This window comes from Mus caroli, chromosome 13, assembly GCF_900094665.2.
Source record: "Mus caroli chromosome 13, CAROLI_EIJ_v1.1, whole genome shotgun sequence".
Lineage (NCBI taxonomy): Eukaryota > Metazoa > Chordata > Mammalia > Rodentia > Muridae > Mus > Mus caroli.
The window spans coordinates 41,099,562-41,124,561 of NC_034582.1; the positions used below are offsets into that span (position 1 = coordinate 41,099,562).

The 25,000-nt window shown below is 44.6% G+C and overlaps 1 protein-coding gene across 12 annotated transcripts in view; it reads right to left on the minus strand.

The window, feature by feature from the left end:
• Nucleotides 1–25,000, minus strand: part of Atxn1 (ataxin 1) — a 409,435-nt gene that overhangs the window by 301,555 nt on the left and 82,880 nt on the right. The gene's annotated exons all lie outside the window — the stretch shown is intronic.

Genomic DNA, 25,000 nt, shown 5'->3' on the forward strand with positions numbered 1-25,000 from the left:
GTATACATTTACGACCATTCCATCTCTTACGGGACAGACTGTCACAGGGCAAGGCTGAACACAGAGCCATTTACTACAAAGAGACATGAGAGAGTCTAGGGATGCAGACCTAGAATGCCAAGTATTTGGGAAGCTAGGGTTTCTTTTCTTTCTTCTTACGTCACTCCTCACTCTCACTCGAGACCAGGCTGGCCTCACACCCAGAAATCCTCCTGCCTCTGCCTCCTGAGTGCTGAGATTAAAGGTGTATACCACCACTGCCCGGCTTGAAGATAGGGTTCCTTAATGGGAGCCTGTCTAAAAAGGGTGTGGGGAGGGCTGGCAGTGCAGCTCAGTGAGAGAGCCCTTGCCTAGTACATACACAATCCTGAGTCTCAAACTGGTGGAGTTCTGCATCCATTCACAGAGTCAACTTGACAAGTTGTTTGAGAGGAAGAATCGAAGCTTCCTCCTAGCTCCGGATCTGATCATTGTCTGAGAACGGAGCTGCCTCTAAGCAGGCTGGGAGAGACTACTGGGAGATCGGGAAGACAGTTATACATATTCATGGGCACAGGGTGGGAGACACAAATCACAGCCCTGGCTCTGTCACAGGCAGCTTCCCAGAGGTCTCCAGTGGCTCCACTTTTTGATGTTCACACCTTGCTGACATTTTCCACGAGAATGCTGATTAGCGTGTGTGCCTTGCCCCCATAGGAGAATGGGGCAAAGGTCATGGGATGTCATTTCCAAGGTGGGATGCTATGGTGTGTGTCTGAAATAGACTCCATAGATGTGAATGTTTGCATAGTTTATCGCTATCTGGTCGTGCTGTTGTGCAACCTCAGGACACAACATCTAGCTGACAGGTGGAAGATAATCTTATCTATTATCTAGGATGTGCACGCTTGAAATTTTGACTTTCAGAAGGTGCTGCTAGCTCACCCTTAGCACAAAGGATGAGCCAGTCACACACATCTCCATCAACCTTCCCCCGACCTCTACATTTCTTCTAAACCTAAACAACACATACAGTTCGTGTCACTGTCAAAGAAGATGAACAGGAAATTTCTGGCTATTGGAGAAAATCCTTAACCTGGCATGTCAGGCTCCATTTGCTTTACTGGGCTAGATGTAGAACAGTTTGCAAAGGCTCTGCTATGTGTTCCTCCAGGCTACGTGTCCTTCTTGACATGTAAAAGATGCTATTTAAACTAGAGTGCTGGACCTGGGAGTTGGCTGGGTCTGTAAAGTACCTGGCTTGCAAATAGGAAGGCCTGAGTTCAGTTCCATTCCCAGAATCTCTTAAAGCAACAACACCAAACCAATCAAACAGAAGGCAGGTACGGCAATGGACTGTAATCCCAGGACTTGGGAGGAAGGCAAGCAGATCCTTAGGGTTCACTGTCACTTAGGCTAGCTTATTTGACAAGTGCCACACCAGTGAAAACTTCTGTGTCTCAGTGACACTAAAAGCTAGTAAGTGACCCATGGAAAGACGGCTGAGGTTGTTCTGTGGCTTTCACATGCATGTACAAACACATGTACACACATATACACATTCCACACATATGTATCTACATGCATATGGTCTCTCTTTCTCTCTCTCTCTCTCTCTCTCTCTCTCTCTCTCTCTCACACACACACACACACACACACACACACACACACTCCCATTTATCAGCAAATGCCCCATTCCAAGACCCCCACTGCATGTGTGAAACTGTACACATTGCCAACACATATGTACAATTCTTATACATCAGCACGCACATGTTGTATCTTCTTCTCATATTGTTGCATTTAAGTACTATGGCCAAAACCATTTAATGAGGAAAGGGAATAACAGGAACTCTCAGCTCAAGGTTCAGGGAATAGCCTACTATCTTGGGAAAGTCAAGACAGCAGAAGCTCAAAGCAGACACCACCATGTCCACAGTCAGAGGAAGAACGTAACGAGTGTACATGGCAGCTTAGTTGTCTCTCTTCACCATGATAGTCCAGGATCTCTGTCTGGGGGAATGGTCCTTCCCATAATTAAGATGGGTCTTTCCATATCGATTACCACAACCAAGATAGTCCCTCACCAGGGTGCTCAGAAATCATCTCCCGGGCAGTTCTGCCTTCTGTCAAGTGGACAATTAGCCAGCCAGCACAGGATGATAATTTGACTTTATGAATTAGGTGCTGTAAAAAATGAGCAATAACCAATAATGCAACAGAACAGCATGCTGTGATAAAGCTTGTTGGAACCTTTGAGATATTTACTTCTGGAATTTTCCATTTAATGCTTTTTTCCCCCCTCCGTTGACTGAGAGTAACTGAAATTACAGAGAGCAGAAACATGGCAGGGCTGGGGCTATCATGCTCAGTGGTGAGAGAAAGTAGGCGAACATCAAGGGAAGCGACCACCGTGGTTTGTTTGGATTTTTTCAGAATAATGAAGGGGAAAAAAATCCTTCATTGGCAACAGAGGATTCAGACAACATGGTTTCAGTAGAGAAAGGGAGACCAAGTTGTTTTCAAAGCCTTTGGATTCTACAAAATGCAAAGCCTATTGTCCCTCTCTTTATTGAAACCAGTGAATTAAGACATCTCCATTGTTCGCTGACACAGACGTATGAAATACAAAAGGGGGAGGCATCCCGTCTGACTTCTGCCTCAATTCAAATCCAGAGTGGTATTGTGTCAGAAGGAAAGCATTTCTGGTTTAAAGGCACAGATTTCTTACTCTCAGTAGGGTAAAGTCCATCACAAGACAACTAACAGCATAGTTTTGATTCACATTGGCAGAATTCAGCATCTGTGGAGCTCTGAGCCCATGGGTTCATCCAAGAGAGGACCAACAATAGTCAGGCAGGAACTGAGAGGATAGCTCAGCGAGTAAAAAGCCCCCCCAGGAAAGCATAAGGACCAAGGTTTGATGCCCAGCACCCATGTAATAAACTAGGCATGGTGGTAGCATCCTCTCCTAACTCCAGCGCTGCAGAGGCAGACACAGAAGGATCACTGGGGTTCAAAGGTCACCCAACACAGCCAAATCAACCAGCACCCATTCCAGTACAAGATCCTGTCTTAAACAATAAGGTTGCTCTGTGGCCTCCATGCACAGTACACACACATATATGCACACCTGCATCTGCGCGCACACACACACACACACACACACACACACATACCATCAGGAAAAAAAAAAGCTCTATATGGAACATTTACAGATTTTTTTTTTTTCCTGCCACTATCCCCAAGCGAGACGGCATGACAGATAATGGAGCGTTCACACTGTGTTAGGCAGTATGAGCAATCTCAAGATGCTGTGAAGCACAGGACAGGAACTGTGTGGGTTTATGCAAACACTGTGCTATTTTATTTATAGGACTCAGGCTTTGGGGATTTTGATATCTCTGAAGGTCCTGGGACCTCTCTCTGCAGACACCAAGGAACAGATTCACACATTTCATGCTGGGGGTAGCACCCATAGTCAGAAGAAACTAGAATCAGAAAAAGAAAAAAAAAAAAAAAGAATCATGAAAACAACAACAAAACCCACTGCCATTTATAAATCACACTGAGACCAAAATCGGCTAAGCTTTCCAAAGTCCTGGTGCCTGGCCGAAGGTAAGTTGTTGCCAGTTAAAAATAACAAACGGTAGCACCAACTCAGGCAGCGAGGCTGCTCCCACTTAACCTGCAATTTGGACACTTTGTAGGAGGAAAGCACTGTTGTCTTCTGACATAAGGAGCAGATGCTACTAATTAACACACAAAAATGTCTAAAACAGCGTTAGAAAAACATAGGAGTTTGGAAACATAAGTAGAAACAGCTTCGGAGAGTAACAGCCAGACAGGATAATGTAATGGAGGATAAGGGTTGGAATTTTTTTTTAAAAGACAGTCAATCAAGCTGGTAAGCTTGCATAAGCCTTCCTGTAAATAAAGTATGGATTTAAAGGAAAGTGCCTGATAAATATTGCTTCTTATTTTTCCAAAACAGGGAGAAGCATGTACCATCTATGAGCCAGAGTGTTCAGTGGGAGGTTATATTCCATCAAGGAAGACTGCTAAGACAGGGATCAGAGACATTTAAAAGGTTGGGATAAATTCAGCGAACACCCTTGAGGTGTTGACCATAAGTTACAAGACCACACTTGCTAGATGCTATGAGGTTAAATTACTAAGCAGTAGCCTGGGCCAAGGCTGGATACATAGCATTGTTGGTTTGATTGCCAGCATCCAGCATACCAAGCATGGCGCTGTATGTCTGACATTCCAAGACTAGGGAGGCAGAGGCAGGAGGTTGACCACCCAAGATTGTCCTTGCTATAAAAGAAGTTCTAGGCTGGCTTGGGATAAATGAGATTGGATCTCAATAAAAGACAAAACAAAAAATAAGACAGGCCAATAGTCCTCAAAATACCTATCACTTAAACCTACTTCATTCATCCTATCTAGACACACACACACACATATACACACACACACATACACACACACACATACACACACACATACACACACACTCTCTCTCATACATTAACACACACTCACACACACACATTCACACACTCATACATACACACTTTTTCTCACACTCTCATACACTAACACACTCACACACACTCACACATACACACATACATATACATTCTTATACACTAACACACACACAGACACACACACACACGATAAAGCTTGGGGGCTTGTGAGTACACAGTAGGTACTCAGTATCCTATAGTTGTACCCCAGCCCCAGCTCTCAAGTCCTTTTAATACTTGTCATATTTGTCAAGGACCTCAAAAAACTTGATTAGTCAGATTATATTTAACCACAATGCATTAGAAACTCAAATGGATTTTTAAAACACTTGGAAATCCCTTTCTACTGTGTGTGTGTGTGTGTGTGTGTGTGTGTGTGTGTGTGTGTGGAGCATATGTGCCTGTGTGGGCACATTTGGACTCTTGTGTGCAGACTCTACAAGTGCAGTGACGTGCGTATGTGTATAGAAGCTAAGGTTGGTATTGAGAGTTTTCCTCGATTGATCGCTCTCTCCCTTATTCTTTGAAGCAGGGTCTCTCAATTGAATCCAGAGCTTGTTGGTATCTAGGAGTCCCATCTGTGCCCCCAGAGCCCTGGACTTACAGGCTGCCCACGGAGCCTACCATGCATTTACATGGGAGTTCTGGGAATCTGAGCTCTGGCCCTCACACCTGTACAGTAAGAGCTTTACCCACTGAGCTATCCCCCAGTCTCACTGAAGAGCCACATTTCCTGGATGTGGTGAAACTCAACCTTTTGATTATTCAAAGGTCAGGAGGACAGAACACTGATAAGGACGTTATATAAACGCAATCCAGAGCACCCTCACCGCCCGCATCCCTGCTTATCCCTCTGTCAGAACATTTATGAAACAAGGTCAGAGAAAACGTCAGTCACCTTGAAGGTGCCGTTTCCAGTGCTTTCCAAATGTCTGCTCTCTCAGAACAGCTGGCTCAGCATTATCCTTCAGTTCCCGCTATCCCCTTGCCTCTCATATCCCACAGGTGCCTTGCCTTGCCTTACCCAGAACCATGAGAGATATATGGATACCTTGCAGACTATTCTTAATTCTTGCCCCATGCCCAGTTCCAGATACTTTCTATCCAGATCTTCTCTCTCCCTCTCCCTCTCCCTCTCCCTCTCTCCCTTTCTCTCTTCCCTCCAACATGTTTCTAGCATGGATCGCATCAATGTGGCCTCATCTGCATGCCCTCTGTCTAGGTATCACATGGCCTCCTTTGGGTGGGCTTGTCTCTCAAGACTATTGGTAGATCACTGGCATCCTTATGATTTCTGGTGACTTGGTTTGTGACACTGCTGAACACATGAAAATGAGCTTGCTCCCATTTTTTTTTCCTCTCTAATTGGTTGGTGACTAAGAACCCAGGCATAGTGGGTGAGAGGAACTGTGAGTTGTAGAGTATGTGCTTAGCATGTGTGAGATCCAGGGTCCAGGGAAGAGAAGGAGGAGTTAGAAGAAAAGATAGGGGAGAAGTCAGAGCCAGAAGAAGAGCCAGAGGAAAAGGAGGAACCAAAGGAGGAAGAGAAGCCAGGGAAGGACAAACTGGTGGAGGGCAGGAGAAAACAGGGTTGGAAGAAGCAGAGGAGGAAAAGAGAAACAAGGGCATATGTTTTTAATGTGGATTTTCTTTTTAAACTTCCTTCCCTCTAGTCCCAAGATTCAACAGATTAGCAATGTAATTCTTCCAAATGTTTTAGATATTACTCAAGGAGACTAGATTTCTCTACAGTGCAGGCAGCGGGATTCTATGAGACAGTCCATGCCAGCTTCTCTGGAACATTCTCAGAAGGAGAATTAGTTCTTTCCTGACGTGAGCTGACATTAGGGGAAAGTAGGGCAGTGCATTAATGTTTGGCAAAAAGAACTTGAATCTGGGGTGTGTCCAGCCAGCTACTGCTTATATCTTACCTATTCCAATACTCCGCCATCCTTAATCCCCTCTTCTCCCCATCGCCAGCAGTCCCATGGTGGCTCAAGAGTTCTATATCTAACTCTGCTTCCCATAGGGCTGCCACCAGCAAGCACGGATCTCTTTAATGACAATTACCATTTGGACCACAGCATCTAAGATACAGAGCCAGAATCTGCCCTGTTTTTTTTTTTTTTTTTTTTTTTTTTTGGCTTCCTAATTACTCGTTGGAAACAATGCTACACCATTTTAACTGGCACAATTTGCACTCGGAGGTAACAGGCCTTCCTGGGTACTTTGTCTTCAAGAGGCATATTGTTTTTTTTCCTCCTCCAAAACCCTCCTTTCTCTTAGACAGAGCAAGTAAGTCGACGGCTCATGCACTTGCTATAGGAACACGGCCAAGAGCAGACTAGTAAGTATATTAACCATCTATGTAGCCACTAAGTTAGGACAGGTGCTGAATGGCCCCCACCATTCAGAAAAGTTGACTTCAGTAAACTTTTCTACCTGATTGCTGTCTTCCCATCTGGAAGCTCCACCCCCTGTGTGTGTGTGTGTGTGTGTGTATCACCCATGATGCTTCCTTGCTGTCTTCGGATGCCTGCCTTCCCACCCTCATGCATCTTTCCATGAATCATTCTTAGAAGAGATGGCCAACCATCACAGAGGTGGGGAAGGGGCATGGCGCAGCTGACCTCTAGGTCCCACTTCCTGACACTGCCATTTTAGTCTACTTCAAATATTTACTTCCAACACCACGTTTGCAAGGCCCAGTTCTTTTTCGGTTTCAGTGGGCCTCCTCAGTGAGCGGTGCCACAAAAGACCATTTTCCCAGCCTTTGTTCTTACACAGAGAAAGGATGGTGTACCGATTTGGGGAACACCAAACTCTTCCCATTGTTCTCAAAATTCTAGGCAAGCAAGCTTAGGTCAGTGAAGCATATTAAACTATCAGGACTGGGCTATCCTAACTCTGTCCGTTTACTGCCCAATTTTATACCAGTATTTTTAGGTACCTTGAACTCACTCCTTACCCCTAGATACCCCAGACTACCCCAGACTAAACGGGGCCAGGGGCTGGTTATAATTCTTAACCAAGAAGGGGAGAGCTATAGGACCATTAGTAATGCAATGGCAGTCGCTAAGAGGGGACCCTGGCAGCATAGAGTCTATGGGTCCAGTCAGGCTGGTCCTCAGACCATCATGTCACTGAATGATGCAATCTGGATATACCAAAGTCACTCCCTCTCCTCCTCCCGAGTCTCCAAAATCCTGTCATCTCTATTTCCAGGTTTTACCGTCTCAATATTTCCCCTTTCCTGTCATTATACCATTCCTGACAGAGCTCTGACAACTCAAATGTTCCTCGGCCACCTCTCCACAATGCCACCACACCTGGCTCTAGGAAGGTCCGATCTCTGTGTAACAACACTTCTTTACGATGCTCCTTTATTTTTGCCTTTTCTGTGGTTCCCGTTACTTGAGGTCAACCCTGGTCTGCAGATATGGACGGAAAAATTCCAGAAAGAAGCAACTCTTAAGTTCCAATTGGCACACCATTTCCAGGAGTGGAATTAAACGTCACGCTCGCTGTCCCACTCTGCACAGAGTACAATAGTGGTGATGCTGGTGATTTGGATAAGCCAAAGAGGAAAAAGTACACAAGCAGGGAAACTTCTCAAACTCATAAAGAAAGAAAACCATATGCTGAGGTTGCTCAGATCCACAGAACAGGAAGAGACCCTGAGAGAGTGAGTCATGTAACATCTTTAAAGGGTTTTATTATAGCTGTTCTATGTTACCAGTAGCTACGGTTGCTAATGACTTCCAGTGCATGACTTCTAAATTAAACTTCACTGGACAGATAATACAGATGAAAAAAAAATCATGGTTTTGTAAGACTTGATACTCTGTTGTCTCAGGCTGGAGGTCTTGGAATATGGACACTAGCTGATAAATATTGACAACTGTATATCTCAAGCTGAGACCGTAGATAGCACTGGGACCATGATGTGCTGTTCAAATAATCACGGCATGGGAAAGGGGTTCAGTCCCAAACACTTAAAGAAAAATGTCCCACCCAGCAGTGCCAAGTGGCGAGGATGTATTTCCAGACTGCTTAAAAGGCCACATATTTAAAACAAGATTAAAAGTCAAGCTAAATAAAATAAAATGACTTGGGATAATTTTTAGGCAGTTATGAAAACAGAAACAAATGTTATTTTTAATTTTTGGCTCGTCGGAAACCGACAAGATATGAATATGAATCTGATCAAACAGACGCATAACTGCTGTGGCTCACCACGGCCACGTGCCAGCAACTCCACTTTGTGCTCCGTGCCAAGGTTACACGTGGAACGTATCATCTCCCTCCCAAACTGTCCTCATTAAAGTCAATTTACTGTAGCTGATTCTTGAGGGGGGTGACATCATCATGACTCACAGAAGCGTAGTAAATAACCCTTTCCCCGTGAGCTGTCACAAACGTCCTTGTGAAGTTTTTACACATCTCCTTGGGAAATGAGACACACTGTCTGTGGGTTTCTAAGAAGGCGAATGCGCCAAGTCGCTTCACCAACACACAAAGCACTGGGGATATATTCTATCAGCTACCTGTCCAACGGAAGGGGGTGTGCTATGAGTGAGGGGTGTGCTATAAATGGGGTATGTTATGAATGAGGGGTGCTTTGAATGGGGGGTATACTATGAATGGGGGTATACTATAAATGGGGGTGTGATATGAATGAGGGGTGATATGGTGATATGAATGGGGTCTTTAATGAGTCTGTACTCCAGCCAGAAAGTACATACAGAGTGACATGATTTCTCTGCAATCCAGAGAACAAGAGAAAGACAGGGAGGTGGTGGAAACACACAGGGGAAACACGATGTGCAAGAGAGCCTCAGATTGCTCTATGAAGAAAATGGGTCCAAAGAAGCACAGGAAGGGGAATGCTGAACTCTTTCTGTCCTCCAAGCGAAACTAATCAGTTTGTTTCCAGAATTAACATTTATTCTGTATTGCAAGGCCCATAGATGCTGTTTCTGGGCTCCCAAACAAACCTGTAATGATTGCCCAGTTAGGACTGATTGAAAAGAGATCCATAGTCTATTAACTTGCCCTCAGGTCTTTAGTTATTAACAGACTTCAGTTATTAATGAGCATTCGCCCCCTTTGTATCAATAAGAGTTAATCACAGAGAGATGATGCTGTTATAAATGAACCATCAAAAGACAAAACCGCTAGATTCTAAATATGAACATGCCTTAGCATGACAGGGGCTGGCATCTACCAAGACTTAAATCTTACAGAGAGAAAACATAATATCAAGAACAGATGTATATGTCTAGTTGGTCACCAATGTCGGCATTACACACCAGTTTTGTTTTAAGTTATTAAAATGCAGTTCTGCTTTAAAATAGGGATTCGTGAGCCAGCTAGAGGGCTCAGCAAGTAAAGGCCAAGAATGATGACCTAAGTTTGATCACAGAAGCCACAGGGTGGAAGAAAAGCAACTGCCACAGGCGGTCCTCTGACCTCTGAGCATATTGTGGCATATCCAAGCCCCAACACCACATACACAAACACATACACATATACATGTGTGCACATACACATACAAACACATACATGCAACTATATGCAAGCATACACACAAATAAATGCAACATATTTTAAAACAACAATATGTATTTATGTTTCTACAGCAATATATCTTGAACATTGTACCAAGCCTTTCATGCAAAATAAATAAGAGAAGAGTACCCATGACATATAAAAGTCCTAGGGTTAGAGGTACAACCCGGTGGTAGTTTGCACTCAACATCTAAAGTCTACTCCTTTGACCTATCAGTCCCTAAAACTAGCCCCCACCCTTGACCTACTTAAAGTGGCTTTGGGGGTTCAGAAATCTGACTTTTTCAACAAGCCACTTCCTCGCCACCAAGTGAGGATGAAACTGTCCAAGTGCTGGAGTCGGGTGACCTACTGCAGTGGTTCTCAACCTGTGGGTCGCAACCCCCTTGGCAACCTGCCAGCTCCAACAACAAAAAAATACGTTACAATTCGTGACAGTTACAGTTATGAGGCGGCAATGAAAACAATATCATAGCTGAGGGTCAACACCACATGAGGAACTGTGTTAAGAGGGCCTCAGCCCTGCAAAGGTTGAGAAGCAACGCCTGATGTAGCTTCTCCACCTCTTCCCCTCTCCCTCTTGCCTTCTCCCTTACTGAAATGTTTTGGTCGATTGAACCACTTACTTTCATCATCCCACAAGTATCTTCTGTCATTCTATATCAACTACTTAAAGTATCCTTCGGAAACACTAAACAGAGGCATCAACACACACACACACACACACACACACACATTTTAAATATTGTTTTGCTCAAGTTAGTGAGAAGAAGCGCTAGTCAATGCCACACACCTTACAGACTGGGATTGGCAGAATAATGACCTCCCCCCCGCCCTGCCCCCAACCCCTGACAAAGATGTCTATACCCAAATCGCCTTAGTTATTATGAGGGCAAAGGGTATCCTAGGCTACACAGGAGGGACTAAGACAATCACCAAGGGTTGAAAATGGAGGAAGGAGAAAGAAGAAATGTCAAAAAGGAAGTAATCACAGCTACAGTGGAAGTGCCGGTTTTGACGATGGAGGATGACGCCACACAGCTTAGAGTCCATGTGGCCTCCAGGCATTAGAACAGGGTATCAATTTTTCTCTGGAGTTTGGCCATCAGTGTAGCCCTCCTGACTGTAGTGTGCTCGGATCCACCTTGGCTTTGTGATCTGAAGAACCTAAAATCAAGACACTGTGTCATTTGACGCCACTAGGTTTGTAAGAAACTGTTCCCGAAGCATCGGAAAACTCATACAAGTGCTCTGAAGAACATAAACCAGCGACTCAGCTCTAAGGAACAGGCCATGGTCCAGCAGCCCACACTTACACCTTTTGGTCTCTTCCCAAATGCTTAAAAACAAAATCTAAGATAGCTGGTTCAACTTGTGTATGGCCTGTTCTAGTTTGCTTCTCTGTTGCTGTGATTAAAAAAGAAAAAAGACTCGAAGTGTTTATTTGGCTTATTCGCTCTGGTCCAACATCAAGGAGCAGTGTTAGGGAGAGAGCTCAGAAAAAGCCCAATGTAGGAACCTGGAGGTAAGAACTGTTGCAGAGACCATAAACAAATACTGTTTACTGGCTTGCTTCTTCTTCCTGTTTGCCCTCAGCTAGCTTTCTTATGTAACCCAGGAATAACTACCCAAGGGTGGCACCACCCACAGTGTACTTGGCCCTTTGATATCGACTAACAGTTAAGACAAATGCCCCGTAGGTATGGTCATATGCCAGTCTGATGGAGTAAATTCCTTAATCAAGGTTCCCTATTCCCAGGTACATCCAGTCGACAATGGAAGTCAGCCATGTTAAAATCACCCTTTGTAAAGTCAACACACAAACAGATGGCTGTTTAACCACAACAACCTTTCCTTTCCTGTTTGTCCCCCAAATCTCATGTTGGTGCCATAATACAAAACACAGTGCAACTTTTACAAGTCCTGTAGTGTTTTGTTTTGTTTTGTTTTGTTTTGAATTCCAATGATTTGAAAGTCCAAGTTCTCTTTAAAAGTCTAAAGTGGGGTGCTATAAAATCAGAAACAAGCTATATGCTTTCTTATATCAAGACAGAAGAACCAGGGTATAATTACAATCAGATCGAAGCAAAAGAAAAACACGCCCCATGATGCAATTCTTCTCCACTCTCTCCTAGGACTATAGTTTATCTTCCACTAAAACAAACTGGAAATGAGGGCAGGGAAAAAGTTGAAAGGAGGGCTTTTAACTCCAGACTTAGTGGCATTCAGGACCAGATAATTTGGTGGCCCTAAACTTTAAACTGGCAGGTAAGTATTCAGCAGACCTCTGGTCTCTATTTGGTGCCAGAGTCAAATTTGGTTGCCCCTTGTCCCCAATGGTGACCATCAAAAATGCCTTCAGATGCCTTGGTTGAGACCCATGAGTCTAAGATGTGCGCCAAATCTTCAGACTGTTTCTCACCCTGAATGAAGGCTTCCAAGGGGCTGACCACCCTGAGTAGGAAATGCTTGGGACTACAAGTGATCCAGGTTTCAGAGTCTTTAAGATTTAAAAATACTTACATATAAATTAATTGAGTACCTGGTGGATATGATCTGAGCACAAAAGCAAGCCTGTATTCCATATACAACTTGTAGCGCACCTAGCCTGCCGAATGTCATCTTATATAACATTTTAAGTAATTTTCTTCACGAAACAGGCTTCATTGGGATTTTTCTACTGCGGCAGGTTGCCGTTCTAAAAGCTTCAAATTTGGGGCTATTTCAGATCTTCACAGTAGGAATACATATATACACTCCTAAGTTACAGCTGGTCTCATTCAAATGAGTTTCCCAAGAATTCAGGCTGTTTGGCATTTCAAAACATCTTTAAGTCAAAAATTCAACCACAGACTTTTTTTTTTTTTTTTTTTTTATAAAGGCCCCACTAAACTTACTCCCAGCCACAGGCAACGGAAACACAGTCTTTCTGTAGCAACCCTCAGCTCAACCCATAAAGGCATTGTCTATCTAGGCTGCTGACATGGGCTAGGGGAGGGTCAGAGGTCGTTTACATTTCCCGAGAGTGAATGTTATAACTCAGTATAACTTTTTTTTTCCTTGATGTCATCAATAAAACTCCTTCAGTCAAAAGGTTCAGTGCAACGCAGACCCTGAAGCAGCGCACGGGCTGGAAGCCTGGCTCTGGTTAAAGGCAGATGTCCTAGAATCTGATCCTGGGAAGCGGCTGCCATCCTGCACTTGGAAGTCAAAGCTACTAAAGAAACAGATAATTTTCTCAATGAGGTCTCTCCAAGAAAAATGACTTGAAGATGCTAACAAGCCTGCTTTGAGCAGCTCTGAATTCTCTCCTGGCTTTCGGTTTCAATTTCAAAATGACAAAGCAGGAAAGAAGATACTAGAAACCTTAGCTCCTGTTTTTACTGAGATCTTAAAGCAAAACTGCAGTGTCCAAGGCTGGGTGTGAAGTAGACAGGCACAAGATGGGTCCAGGGGAGAGCTACCTCTGACCAGAATTGAGATGGGCCTTGATGGCCGGGAGTTACAAAGACTGGTGACTACGCAGAATGTTCTTCCAGGAATGTCTGCCCACATCCTTGGTGACTCGAAATAACCAATAGCCTTTCAAGACAGCAACTGTGTTTCACCCTCCAGAGATTAACCCGCAGTCAACCGTGGCCATGTTGATCAAGGCAACGATGATAACCACAGGTTTGCTTGGAGGTTTTTCCTCTACTGAAACAAAGTCTTAAAAGAAGGTTTGTGACTCCGGAGAACTAAGGGCCAAGGTCACAAATCAAAGGCACTCGTTACAGATTCTCCCTTCTTTCATCTCTTCAGATAATTTACAGTTAAAAGGAAAAGAGTGATATTTGAGGCAGTCAACTTTTATCACATGCATGGGCGTGCAAGAGGCAGGAATAAAGCTCTCTCAGGACTCAGCCAGTGGCTGAAGACGTTGGCTGCCGTGACCAAAGACATGGACCCTCAAATGCCCACTCGAGGGAAGGAGAGAACCGCCTCACACGAAAATTATCCTCTGACCTACACACACACACACATGCTAACTAACATCAAATAAATGAATAAGTGTAATATTAAAATTATTTTAAAAGAGTTCCCAGGGAAGGTAGAATGAATTTTATGAATTTAAGTTGGGGTGCAAGGAACTTCTAGCACTGTGGTATGTTAACATCACCAAACCCATCTCCAACCAGGCAGCCTGGGTTAGCATCAGAGAGATGCATTAACATTACTGACACAAGCACGGTTGAGCGCAGGCCTCAGTGAAAGAACACACAAGCTAAGGTTTCTAACTGATGTTTAACCAACCTATACTTGCCCCGTATAGGTGGCTGGCTGAAAAGAATAAGAAAATACCCATATATGGCAAGACTGACTGTAAGAGTTACATTCCCTCTTTGCTGGACTGAACATCCTATAGCTTTCGAATTGAAGTGTGACTCATGCGTACATTCTTGCACAAAGACAACATGCAAAATAGCACAGCATTACAAAGTCCAGCACCGCCAGGCATTGCAACCCAACTCTAGCGAGGTTCTGCATGAAACTCACACCTTCTTAGCTGCTTGGGAAACTGAAGCATGTTAGATTTTCTTTCACTATTGGCTGATTGCCCACACAGGCCCAGAAGACGCATGTGAATAAAATAGAGCCCTGCTCTTTTTGTCTAGGGGATAACGCATAAATAAAGCCACAGTGGCGCTATCGAAGAGTAAACCCATACACGTGGTAAGGTGGGTACCTTTTCTAGAGGAATGTAAACTTTCTGAACTTGATTCCCAATTCACAAATGGTTCCTGGTTGTTTATGGTGACTGAAGAATTTCACTAGGGTTATTCCAAGGTTGAAAACATCCCCCTAATGGCTCTCCCTTCAAAACTGGTCTCGACTACAGAATGTTTTGCTGACAAAGGGAAGTTCTACGCAAGCATTAGTAACTGATTTCATCCCGTCCCATTCCAAGATGTAGAATAGCGTTATGTGTGTTCATAGTCTCCTATGTTCAATATACTCTGTGATATTTTGTATTTATTTATATCTGTAGGTTTATCCTATTTTAAACCTTTATTTTGGCTTACTAGCATTCTAAAAGTGTTTTGTTTGTTGGTGAGACAGGGTCCCATTTAGACAGGCTGATCTCAAACTTGGTGCATCCTGGAGGATAACCATGAACGCCTAACCTCCTGGTCCTCCTGGCTCTACCTCCCAAGTGGTAAGATTATGCGGTGGGGGGAGGGGAAGGAGGCTGTGTTGTGTGATGCTGGGAACCAAACCTGTGGCTTTATAAATGCTAGGTAAGAACTTTACCAAATGAACTACACCTTTAGCCCCCTTGTACTTTCAAATTAAAATTTCAAGTTAGATATGATGCTATGGACTATCAAATATGACATTTATAGCATATGATGGCAATCATTTATGGCGTTTTAATATGTCTTTATACTTTGTACTAATGAATGACAGCTATGGCCACAGTATGCAAAGCACCGTGGGAAATGTCAAAAGGAACAGGAGGCTGTTGTCCTTGACAATACTTTCTAAACTTAGTCAGGGACACACCAATAAACAAACCAAGTGGCATGAATCAAGGACAGTGTGGACGAGCTCTGAGGACCGAAGAGACAGGAGCTTAGCTTACAGTCAGAGAGGTTGCTGATGGAAAGTAGGCTTCAACTCTCTGTGTTTGGGTGGGCAGAGGGAGGGGTAGCTTTCTGTTTTCACCCCACCCCCTCCAGAATGAATACAATGTTTATACTCTACCTAGATAAGTGTGCTATTAAAAATAATAAAAAAGAGAGACTATCTTAACACGCCAATTGTTTTAGATTTACAGTTGTTAATTAGTCATTTACTTTGTGTGCCAGCGGGCTGTGCACACCTCAGAGTGAGTGTGTAGCCATCAGGGATTTGGCCCTCTTCTTCCACTATATAAATCCCAGGGAAGAACTCCAACCATCAGGCTTGGAGGAAGGGCTTTCACACACTGAGCCTTCTTGCTGGTTGCCATACTAGCTTTGTACTACAGATGCTACGTTTTTCAGTCCTTGGCCTGTTTCTTTTCTGCATTCATCCTTGGGTTCTATGCTTCTTTTCTTATCATCTCTGCACCGAGAAATGAGGGTACCAGACCACATTCATTTTGCCTGTGTGGCGTGGGCCTTATCGTGCTCCTGGGAGCGTGTGTCGCTTATGAAGCAGTCCGGTGAAGGTTGCCCTCCGTGTAATTTTAGTATGAGTGTTCATCTTTTTAAGCCGTTTCTTCTCTTGAAGCAACCGAATACTTGCCCGTGTTTGCTTTTCATTGGATGACTGGTAAAGTGAGCAAGATACAATTGCTGGGGTTCTGAGAAGACTGTCTAGAGCATCCTTACCACTCTCAATCAGGTCTGGCTTCATCAATTCTCACACCTGCTTTCTGTGCATACCCCTGCACTTTAGATTTGCTGCACGATTTTTTTTAAGTCCCCTGGTTGTTTAAAAAGCATCTGGAATACCAGCATGCAATCTTTTTTTCTTTTACCTTTTGTCAGTGGCTAGATGCCCAAGAAGACCTGTTCCTCGAGCTAAACTCCTTGGCCCTAAATTCTAACAACCATCTCACGTGCATTTGGCTCCTGCCTCTTGCTTCAACAGTAGAGAAGACAGTGCTTCCTCCACTGAAGAGAGTCACCAAATGTGCCAGTCAGGCATGGTGAAGGTAAAGCTGATGCATAAAAGCCATGGAGTTAAAACATAGCATAACTTAGAAGAGAGATGCCCAGGGCACAGAGCCGCAGAGGCAACCACAGTCACAGTTCTCAATCCCATTCTTTTTTGAGTTCTTGAGTCTCGAGTTAAAGGTCTTTGATCTAGAGATAATGCACACATCTCTATCAATGTGAAATTCTTAGACTAATGAGACAGTTCAGTGGATGGATAAGGCAATGTCAGCAGAGGTAAGGCGATCTGAAGTCATACCTTACACATGAGCCCGATGCAGCAGTGAGCAACTGAAGTCACTGCAAGCCCAGAGTCATATACATCTGCTTGCACTCCTATGGTAGTGTGCATCTGCAGTCCCTGCACTCCCACACTGAGATGGGAGGCAGAGGCTGGAGGATTCTCAGAAGCCCGTTGGTAGCCTGGTATACACAGTAGCAAACAAGATAGACCCAGTCTCAAACAATGTGGGAGGTGAAGACTCAGACTGTAGGCTGGCTTCAGGAAGCTCCACACTTGCCCACACTCTCACACACACAAACAGGCACACTGAATGCTCATGCACATACAAACAGATACACAACATAAAGAAGTTGCAAGCAAGCACCAAAGATCTTTTTTAGGCAAATCTTGTTTCAAACACTTTCAACCAATGCCAAGTGTTTCTGCTCTGACAATCGCTATTGTAACAGTCTCTTAGGCTGCCTTTTAAGACAAGCACGCTTCTTTCTTCTTTACAGATGGCTGGCTGGGCTGGGCTCAGAGAGAACCTGGCTGTCTTTTGGCAGGGGCTCTTTCCCAGCTCAAAGTAAAAAAACTAAAGATGGAAAACTGAATAGGACCCTAGAGGAAGAAGTTCAGGCAGATCAAAGGCTACTTTAGTTATTTTTATAAAGAGAGATATATAGTTAGCACACTAGCAATTTTCTTATTGAATATAAGTAGACCCCATTACTTTACAAGTGCAGGCAACACACACACACACACACACACACACACACACACACACACACACACCATAGGAAGCCAGGTGGTGGCAATGCCTGTAATCTTAGCACATGAGAGGCAGAAGCAGGAAAACCACAAATTCAAGGCCAGCCTGTTGTATTTGTGAAGTTCCAGGCTGACAAGGGCTACATAGTGAGACCTGCCACAAAATAAAAACAATAAAAATGCTGGCATATGGTGGTGGGAGCATAAACAATTGCATTATGGAAATAAGTGTAGATGTTTCTCAAAAAACTACAACTAGAACCTACTGTGTGACTCTGCTACGCCACTACTGCACTGACACCCAAAGGGCCCTACATCTTTTCAGAGATACTTATAGTTCATGGTGTCTGTTCTTCTATTTGTAATAATAAGGAAATAAAATCAGCCTAGTTGTCTGCTAACAGATGGATGGGCAAGAAGAAGAGTTCATATACACAGTGAAATTTTATTCAGTCATAGAGAAATATGGAACTTATAGAAAAATGTATGGAACTGGGAAATATCATGTTAAACAAGGTCACCCAGGCCTAAAAATGCAAATATCACATGTTCTTTCTCATAGGTGTTCCCTAGCTTCTAGTATTCACATATAGCCCATTATGTAGGCATGAGCATGGGCGGAGGTCATGGAACTTGAAAGAGGCCCATGAGAGCGAAGAAGATGCTTTCAGGAAGGGGCGTGGGGGTAACCAAATAGACATGACATGAAAATGAAAACAGAGAATACTGGGGGCAGAAGGTGCAAGTGGGAGGGGAAAGGAAACGGGGGAGGGAAGGTGGAGGGGGACCAGAGAGTCCATATGAACATGCCACCAGGAAACTCACTACTTCATCTGCTTATTGAAAATTCAGAACTAATCTACCAAAAGGAAAAGGAAAAAAAAAAAAAACAGGAAGGAAAGGAAGATGGACAGATGGAAGAACAGGGCAGAAGAAAGGAGAGATAGTTAGGAAAGAATGGATGGAGAGGGTAAGGAAACAGGGAAGAGAACAAGGGAGATGAAGGGGGAGGGAGGGAGAGAGGGGGAGGGAGAAAATGAAGGAGGGAGGGAAGGAAGTGGGAAATGGGGGAAGGAGAGGGGAAAAGAGAAAGAAGGGAGGGGAAGGAGGAAGAAAGAGAGGAGAAAAGGGGAAATGGAGGAAAGAAGAAAAGAGGGAGGGGAAGGGAAGGGGAGAGGAGGGAAGAGAAAGGCAGTTAGGCTCTAAAGTTTTGAAAAAGTCAATTATCGTCCAAGTTCACTTTGAAACACCCTCGGTTTCCCTATAAATATTGCAAACATGAGTCTGTGTATACAACACAACCGCTTTTACATAGTAAGGTCTGAGGACTACTAGCTCGACTGTGGAGAACTGAGAGGGATCTGACTTGTAAAAGTGCAGGTACTCAAGCCCTCTCTCCATTGCAGCGGTGTGCTGGGGCCACAGCTTCCAACCCAGGGAATAAGTAAAGAACCGTCAAGTGCCATCAACCAGCAAGCTCTCCTCCATTCTCTACCCAACCTTAAGCTGCTTTTCATTTATTTTAATGCATTTGCTTTAATGCTGGGGATTGAACTAGTCAACCACTCTGAACTATTCAATCATTCTTATCCCCTAGCCATTAAGCTTTTATATAAAGCAAACAAACAAACTTTAGTGAAGAGTAAGTTGATCATTGTTGTAGTTAAGAGAATCATATCAGGGGCTAGTCAAAAACAATCTATAGATATGAAAGGGACAGAGGGGAGGGAGGAGATGTGGGGGGGGAGGTTAAGTGAGGATAGACGGGCAGAATAGAGGAGAGGCTTAGGAAAGGAACGATGCTATGGATTTTTGAAAATCCCATATGGAAACCATCTTATAAGCTCTACACACAAAGAGAGACAGACATAGAAAGACAGAGAGAGGGGAGGGGGGAAGGAGGGGAAGAAGGAGGGAGAATTAGTTCTACTGGAGTTATCCTACAAAAGGAATTATGTCTCCCCAAGAAGTCATGGGTTGTCAAACAAAAAGCAAGAGTCAGGTGTGGGGTACTTACCCTCAAAGCATTGGCCAGAGGTGTCCCTGAGATACCACCCCCAAACAGTGCAGGCTCTCACCACAGCTCTTGGTTGCCTACCAGAACTTGATGGCAAGAACCTGTTACTGAAAATACCACACTCATTGGTTACAAGACTTTGAGAAATCAGTTGTTACTGACCAGAAAGCTTTCTCCCTGATAGCTATAACAATCATAGTACCAGAAGATGCTATAAAGGCACCTGGGGAAAGTCCTCTATAGTCTTACCTAGAGGCAAATCCTGTGACCTTTAATGACTGGAATAGCAAGGTGTGCCAATGGATCCAAGAGGGCACAAATGTCATGACAGTGATCGGCTATTATCTGATCGGATTTAAGGCCTACTCCCTGGGAGGAAAATTAGTCCTGGTACTGAAGATCTAGCTAGGAAGCTCACAGGGACCTGAGGGTCAACTTACTTCTGTTATTAAATGGACATAGCATCAAACCACCTTCTAAATTCATCTCTCTGGACCCACAGATCATTGCGGCCCTCTGACCTCAATAGCTAAGTTTCTTTGTAGAGTGGATGGTAGATACCCGAGAAACTCATAACTGGTCAAACTGCAGAAGACAGGTAATTGTAGAGTGCTCTGCCATAAATGAGCTGTACCCCTAAGGTTCAGGGACCACTGTGGAAGATGGAGCAAAGCAATGGTAAAAGCCAGCAGTTGGGGAAGGACCAGAGTGAAACCGTGTCTTCTAGACCCAGCAGGACTGCTATGCTCATGGATTCAGAGCAGCTGTGGTTGTCTGCATAAGGCTTGTATGACTTGACAACTACTTCAACATCTTCGGCTTCCAGGAATGTCGCTGGAGCAAACTCCCTTCCCAACACTATCTCCTACTCTACTTCCACTCCCCCTTCCATCCCCCATGATGTTCTAGGCTCCAAAATTAATGCCCCCACCCCACCCCATTGCATTTCCCAGCCTCTTCTGCGGAAACTGGCAGGGTTCTTGGAAAACTTCTTCCAAGCTGTTCACTCACCAGCTCCTTCCAAGGAAGAAAGGCCTGGAGCTCTCCAGACTTGAGCTTGGGGAATGAGATGTCGGGCATGACAGTGGGGGTCAGGCATCAATAAGGATTGGGAGTTGATGACTGTCCCCTGTCCTGATGGCTTAAAACCAGCCAAACAAATGAGAGGGATGAGTGTTAGTCACGGTGATTTGCAACCATTCAGAAAGCTCAAGTGTCACATGAATGTGGGACAGAAAATGCGTCTTGAGGGTTTTTTAAATTCTTTTACAACTGAGTGATGCATTTCAGGAATCTGGAAGGCACCATCTCCCGCTGCATATCATTGTATTTTAGCAAAGTTTGGAATTTTTAACCAGAGGATGTAGCTATTAGAAAACGGGTGAAACCTGTATGAAATCGTAGCGATCCAGCCAAAGGATGGGAAACTGGGGAAGAGAAAAGGTTGAATAGAAGGGTTGCAGGACTTAGGGGCTTTCTAACAAATTCCATAAAAGGAGCAAGTGTTATTTTCTCTCCTGTCTGGGCACTGCTCCAGGGAGCGGGGCAAAGGGTGGGACTCTTGAATCCTTTTCTGGATGCCCCCTCCCTCTTGTCATAGCCTTCCTCTTGGCTTCTCAGCCTGCCGGTTTGGAAGGAAAAGGGCTGCCATGGATGAGAGCATAGGGATGTCTGTCCATCCACAATGCCCCAAAGTAAGCCAGTCGGCATTACTGCCCATCTCTATTAGAATTCCATCCCAAGAGTCTAGGACACAGCCCCAGAGGCATGGCATAGCAGTGTAGTGTGGAGTGATGAAAAGCCACCTCCCCAAAACCGTTCCGGTCAGTATTCACATGGGAGAGGGAAGGGGAGATGACCTAAAACATAACACATGTACATGAAGGAAGGCCACATAGGAGCTAAGTAGGGCAGCCCTTGGGCACTGCTGCTCCATGTATAGGAAGACAGGTCACCCATTGATGAGCAATATGGCATGTGGAACACACTTGCTTTAATCCATCACAGCTGTTCCTGCACACACCCCTCTCATTCCCTTTGGCTTAACTTTGTCAGGATAGAAGGAGCTCGGTGAATCAATTGCCTGTGTTTGAACTGTTTGTATATTTTGAAGTCCCAATTAGGACTCACCTAAAGGAACTGTCACTATGTAATTTCCCAAGAACATACAGAGAACGCTGACAGGGAAGCCCCAGTGCTGGCAAAACATGCAGGGAGATTGACAGCAACAAATGAAATGTTTGTGTATGGGTAGTAGATAGATGCAGAAGTTTGGGGGGAAGTGGGGAGAGAGCCATGATCAAATCCAGGCCAGCCAGGGCTACACAGACAAAAACAATATACAAATGTCTGATCTGAACAGAGCAGAGACCTGAAAAAAAAAAAAAAAAAAAGAAAGGTCTCCATTACAACCAGCAACCATCACTGACCAGCTGCGGACATCCCTTTCCCATGCACTGAAACATCTGCCAGAGCCTTGAGAGAAAGAAGGCAGAAACCCAAGGTAATAGCAGCAGAGTAAATCCCCAGCCTTCTGGGGTGGTAGCTGGTCCCTTCCAAACAACCCTACGCCTGCTAACAACTGCATCTAAACGCAGCTCATGGTGGGTCTGACATGAGCCTCCCCCCTTTCTCCTTTGTAAGCCTCTCATTTTTCAGCTCCAAGATGAGAAAAATAATGTATTATATGGTTGAGGGTTTCCCACCTGAAGGAATAAAGAATGTTAATAGAGTGGGGGGAAAAGGAAGCCATTGAGACAGCTTGCTGGGTAAAAGCATTTGCCACTCCAGCCTGGACACCCACGGTCAATCCCTGGAATCCATATAAAGGGGAAAGCAAAGAACCAAGTCTGCGGTGCTGTTGTCTGACCTCCAGAGTAGCAAGCTGTGACATGCGCACGTGCGCACACACACACACACACACACACACACACGTGTACACACACAGGTGTACACACACACACGCACACACACGTGTGCACACACACGTGTATGCACACACACGCACACACACGTACACGTACATGTACACACACACATGTACACACACACACGTTCTCTTAAAATTAAAAAGATTTAAAAGAACACAACATTATTTTCATTTCTTTCATCAGAATTTTAAGCTAACTCATACACTGCCTATGAGAGACAAGTCGTTTTGTTGAAGAAGATTTGCAAGGATTCAGTTAGTCAAAACCTCCAGAGAGGAAATGGGAAACAATGGCCCCCCAGGACTCTATCAAAGTCTTCTTGTGTACGGTAAAGTGTTAACCCGGGGAAGAGCCTGTTAGGGGGCATCTTAAAGTCTTTTTCATGGCGTGAATACTACATCTTGGTCTGTTGATCCTCTCTTTCCTACTTCCATTCATAGACTTTATACTTTTTTCTGAGTTGTATATTTTAGCTGAACTTGAAGTGACATTTAATTTTAGGAGGTTGCCAGCCTGGATTAGAAGAGCCTCGAAGACTGAGCTCAGAGCTGCATTGGCACAGAGAGTTGAACATCAAAAGCAGGAAGCCAATGAGACCAGCTTTCCAAAATGTGAAGAGAAAGAATCTTTTGCTTTCTTAGAAGAATAAGAGGAAGTGGAGGAGGAGGAAGAGGAGGAGGAGGAAGAGGAGAAGAAGAGACGACGAGGAGGAGGAGAAAAGAGGAAGTAGAGGAAGAGGGGGAAGAAGAAAAGAGGAAGTGAAGGAAGAGGGGGAGGAAGAGGAGAAGAGACGAGGAGGAGGAAGTAGGAGGAGGAAGAAGAAGAGAAGAGGAGAAGGAGGAAGAAGAAGATAAGGAGGAGAAGGAGAAAGAAGGAGGAGGAGAAGGAGGAGGAGGAGCAGGAGGAAGAGGAGAAGGAGGAGGAGGAAGAGAAGGAAGTTGTTACCTGCTGAAGGGTATTGCCTTTATAACACAGTCAGTTTTTCCCTGTAGGCTGAGCACACTGATCTAGTTGATCTGTCAGTCAGGCTTGCAGAATGATCTGCATTTCTTTACCTTGGACTAGGTCTGGGTATAGGGAGAGGAGAGGAGGGATGGAATAGGGAAAGGGGAGGGAATAGAGAAAGATGGATTGGGGGGGGAGGGGGTAAAAAGGAGATCTTCCTTTCCCGCTGCCCAGTGCACAGAAGCATCCCACACAGCTGCTAGCCTCAAGCCTTTCTCTATTGACTGCCTCGCAAAGCTATTTGTGGCAGCAAGGAGAAAGGGCAATTTCTCAGCTTGGGCGCCTTTCAGGTTATTTCAACTTTCCACCTCTGTTAACTTCCCCGCAGGAACTTTTGGCCCAAAGCCCTTCTTCATGTTCACAGGGCAGAGATGCTCAGAAGAAAACTGTCTGACTCCCTTTGAAAGAGCTGAAGTCCTGGGGGTCCTCTGTCCTCCACATTTTGGAGATTGTAGCGGAGGGGCTTAGGGAGCCATCTGAGAACGTTTCCTGACACACAGATGCCTGGATTTAGGCTCAGGATAAATCAACCTTTCCCACATGAGGTTGAACACAAGGCAGGGCTCTGTCTGAGTTTCTGAACCCCATTCTAGTACAAACATGTTTGGCAATTAGTGCCCAAAGGCTCACCAGTGTTCTCTGCTTGGCAGACGGCTCTGCTGTCACCACGGGTATTACCAGCTCAGGATTCCCACCACTTCCCCTTCATCCTCTGCTCTGTTCTCCTTTCCACTGAGATGTTATGTGGGCCTGAGCACCAGGATGCTAGGGTGCTGTCAGTGTTTCTGCCAAAGGCAAGGGTCATGCTTCAGGCCCCTCCTTTGGCTGGTGATAAAAAAAAAAAAGTCACTTCTTTCATCATTTGTTTGGTATTCAGAGGCAAGCCACAGAGCCAGTGGGTCCAGCCACAGATCATAGCTTGAAGGTATAAGGACTGTGACAAACATCCCTTGAGTATAGCAAAGATTTCTAGCTCCTCCCAGGGACGGAGGGGAGGGGAGGGAGGGAGTGGAGGTAAGGAAGGATGGTTGATTTTGCAAGTTTCAAGTTCATTCCTTGGTACTTTCTAGGCTTGACTGGCTGGAGACAAGCAGTAGCCCACAGGGAAGGTCACCCCACTGAGCCCTTCCCTTTTAAAGCTGTCCATATTGGTTTCCATATGCAAGACCTTGCCCTTACTATATCACTCCCTACTGACCAAGGAGGACTTTCTACAAGAAACTTAAGGTACATCATGACTTTCATGACATCCCAGGAATAAGCATGCCTAAGAGCTTCCTATCAAT